Below are 4,507 nucleotides of genomic sequence, written 5' to 3'. Positions count from 1 at the left end.
CGGGAATACATTTAAAGTTCTAGGTCGCCCACCAGTATAATGCGGGAATACATTTAAGTTCTAGGTCGCCCACCAGTATAATGCGGGAATACATTTAAGTTCTAGGTCGCCCACCAGTATAATGCGGGAATACTTTTAAGTTCTAGGTCGCCCACCAGTATAATGCGGGAATATTTTTAAGTTCTAGGTCGCCCACCAGTATAATGCGGGAATACTTTTAAGTTCTAGGTCGCCCACCAGTATAATGCGGGAATACTTTTAAGTTCTAGGTCGCCCACCAGTATAATGCGGGAATACATTTCAGTTCTAGGTCACCCACCAGTATAATGCGGGAATACTTTTAAGTTCTAGGTCGCCCACCAGTATAATGCGGGAATACTTTTAAGTTCTAGGTCGCCCACCAGTATAATGCGGGAATACTTTTAAGTTCTAGGTCGCCCACCAGTATAATGCGGGAATACTTTTAAGTTCTAGGTCGCCCACCAGTATAATGCGGGAATACTTTTAAGTTCTAGGTCGCCCACCAGTATAATGCGGGAATACTTTTAAGTTCTAGGTCGCCCACCAGTATAATGCGGGAATACTTTTAAGTTCTAGGTCGCCCACCAGTATAATGCGGGAATACTTTTAAGTTCTAGGTCGCCCACCAGTATAATGCGGGAATACTTTTAAGTTCTAGGTCGCCCACCAGTATAATGCGGGAATACTTTTAAGTTCTAGGTCGCCCACCAGTATAATGCGGGAATACTTTTAAGTTCTAGGTCGCCCACCAGTATAATGCGGGAATACTTTTAAGTTCTAGGTTGCCCACCAGTATAATGCGGGAATACTTTTAAGTTCTAGGTCGCCCACCAGTATAATGCGGGAATACTTTTAAGTTCTAGGTCGCCCACCAGTATAATGCGGGAATACTTTTAAGTTCTAGGTTGCCCACCAGTATAATGCGGGAATACTTTTAAGTTCTAGGTCGCCCACCAGTATAATGCGGGAATACTTTTAAGTTCTAGGTTGCCCACCAGTATAATGCGGGAATACTTTTAAGTTCTAGGTCGCCCACCAGTATAATGCGGGAATACTTTTAAGTTCTAGGTCGCCCACCAGTATAATGCGGGAATACTTTTAAGTTCTAGGTTGCCCACCAGTATAATGCGGGAATACATTTAAGTTCTAGGTCGCCCACCAGTATAATGCGGGAATACATTTAAGTTCTAGGTCGCCCACCAGTATAATGCGGGAATACATTTAAGTTCTAGGTCGCCCACCAGTATAATGCGGGAATACATTTAAGTTCTAGGTCGCCCACCAGTATAATGCGGGAATACATTTAAGTTCTAGGTCGCCCACCAGTATAATGCGGGAATACATTCAGCTCTAGATTTTGGAATCAGTCACCCCACCTGAAGACAGAAGGTTACAACAGAGATCCCCAAACGGGAAACAATAAAATCCCCAGCACCAAGAAGCAGACAACTGCAAAAGCAAGCGCACATTCAAAGGGAAGAAGGGAATGCGTCTCAAAAGAAGCAGTTTGGGAGCGCTGTAGCATGCCCAGTATAACAATTCTGATGAAAAGCCATACCACTGAAGAAACCATTGGAAGATCTAAAGAAGAAAGCCGTGTCCCCAGCAAATCAAGCAAAGTGATGAGAACTGACATTCAGAAAAGGTGAAGGACCAGCATCATCTCCAAGTTCACAAAATAAAGGCGTCAGAGGAAAGCGTTAGCCGACAAGAAAGCAAGGCAACAAGAACAAGTTGAAGATGGATGAGATTTCAGGATCCTCAGTTTAGCTTAGCTTCTTGTTTTCCTTTTAGAGCAATGTAATAGGGAGTTCGGTTGAGCAGTAGCATCCTACAGCAGCATACAACAGCGCACCAACAACAGCAAGCAATACAGTCACATGGTAGTCCCAGCTACCAAAATTTCCCGAACTACATTGACCTGATTCCTGTTCAGCCCAGGATATGTAGGAAACCTCTGAAGCAAAGGTTCGGTCAAATCTTTTTCAAAAAAATGCTTCACACGGAGTATTCGGACGGGCAAAAATCGCTCGCTTTATCTTTGCGCGAAAACCCTTCGTGTCTTCGTGCAAAGAGGGGCAGCTGTAAGCACGTGATTTTTGCTTCACGGACAATCGCTCCAAAAGAAAATAAAAATAGTGGCAAAAGGCTTCGCTGTACAATTTTTCGATCTTTCCGTAACATGTGTTGTTGGTCATTTGTGGGTCTGTCCATTTTGCATCTAGTCATTATCAAACAAAAATACAAAAATATGTGTCAGTAAAAGAAAATTCAAAAAATAATATATATATGTGTGCGTCCTTCGTTCTAGGCTTTTAGTTAACTTACTTGAATATTTGGTGTTAATTGTGTTAAAATGTTCCATTGTTGTTTAGTTTTAATTTCATTATTTTATTGTCTATTATTTTATTTTTGAAAAAAATAAAACTAGAAAAAACAAAAAAAGGGAAGAAAATCGGTTGGGCCCAAAAAATAAGACAAAAACAGGCCCAAACCAATTCGATCATGTCCAGTCCAAAACCGGCTGCCCAGGCACCTCCTGAAACGACGTCGTTTCAGGCAAATCAATCTGAGCCGTCCGTCCCAGCCGATCCAACGGTTCAGGACCTCTTTCAGCGACCCATGTTCAAACCCGACCCAAATAACCAGCCTGACCCAACCCCTCACTTAAACCAAACGACCCCGTTTAACTACCAAACGACCCCGTCTCATGTCTCATCCTCAGATCCAAGCCGTTGAGATCGTATGATCCAACAGCTTAGATCCAATCAACCCCCCCATATATAAACTTAGCCCTTCACCCCACGCCCCCTATACCAACCCCACCCTTCAGTCATCTCCTTCCCCGAACCCTGAAACCCCCAAACCCTAACGCCGCCCTAGTTTCCCTTCCACCAAAACCCGGTGGCATGAACGCCGGTGGCCACCTCCTGAACACCCTAGGACCACCTCACTCTCCTGAACACGAATCCACTAACCACGAGCCTCGAATCACTTTCGTTCGTCTCGAATCTTCATTTGAAGATTTGAGTCGAACCCGGATCTATGCCAAACCACCCCATCTTCATACCAGACACTCCCCTGACCTTCCTCGTGACCAAACCAAGCTTGGTTTGGTCCGAATCTACCCACAACTCCCTAAAAATCAGATCTGGAAATCCAGACTTTAGAACACATGCACCTGGGGAATCCGGCCGGTTTGGACATGGGTTTGAGGTCTAATAGACCTTAATCAAGGTGTTCTCATGTGAGAACACCCTGATTAAAGTTTGTTCGGCCTCAGAAGTTCGAAGTTGAATCAGATTTGGGTCTGTTTGATTTAGACATTTTTGGTAAGTTTTCCTTTCTTTTGTTTTATTTCTAAATAAGTTGTCAGCATATTTCTTTGTGTTTGTTTGTTATTTTGTTATTTTTCATTCGGACTTCTTTCATCTCTGTAAAGACCTTTTATTTGGTCAATTGTTTTCTGGGTATGATTTGAATGTATTCTGTGATGTACATGTTCGATTAGAGTAGTCGTCAAGCGAATTAATTCATATAGCCCTAGTAATTGAACAAAAACTGTCTGATGCCCTTTAGGTCCCTGTATGTGTTGTTTATTTGAACGACTGATTATTACCTGTTATGATTAGTATAGTCGACTCGATAAATGTCGTCGATCAGTTTTCTATAACTAATGAGTCGAATGAGCTAATAATGTCGCATGACTAATTGAACCTTGCTATTGACTGAATGCCCCAGCATTGTTTGAAATGGTTTGTTTGCATTATGAAACTGACTGAAAAGGTTCAGTCCAGGCAGTCTTGAATTTGAACTTCCATCAGTTCAAAAATGCCCTGATGCTACAATAGGCAGGGCAGTAATAATCAAGGTCAAGCAGGGGTATTCTGAGGTTTGAAAAAGGCAGAAAAGGTTAGTTTAAATGAAGCTGGCAAGTAGGGTACTAATTAAGATTAAACTAATACTAATGGGGAGCAAGACATAAGAGTATGGGACTTAAAATGAATAAATAAAACGAGCCCATAACTCTTGATTAAACAAAGACCAAGCGTGGGGAACAAAGGGGCTGGCACCAAAGATGCTTAGGCATGGGCTTAAAGGGTATGGGCATTCTGCCAATTGGCAGGGCAGGCAGCTCAGCTGCACTAGTGCATTTGGCCTATAAAGAGGCCATTTGAAAACTTAAAGGGGGCTGGACTTTTAGTCTTCAGAAAAAAAAAGAAAACAAAAGGGGAAATTTTCAGAACACTTTAACAAATCACTGCCCAAAACTGCACGAGGAGCTAAATTGGTTGGGCTATTCTAGCCAAGCCAGTTATTCTAATTAGGATCATTACTGTTCCATTAAGAGAAAGGCTGTGTATTTCTGCTGCGATTGTTACTATACTGAGTTTTCTGTGTGCTGTGGTTCGAGTCTTAGTCTTCCTGATTGCTGGAACTGTATCGGGTATTAGCTGAGCTTTGTGGTTATTGGGTTTCTGTTGCT

Source organism: Nicotiana sylvestris, chromosome 11 (genome assembly GCF_000393655.2).
Source record: "Nicotiana sylvestris chromosome 11, ASM39365v2, whole genome shotgun sequence".
NCBI lineage: Eukaryota > Viridiplantae > Streptophyta > Magnoliopsida > Solanales > Solanaceae > Nicotiana > Nicotiana sylvestris.
The sequence above is the reverse complement of the archived record's forward strand: the minus strand, read 5'-3'. Positions refer to the sequence as shown.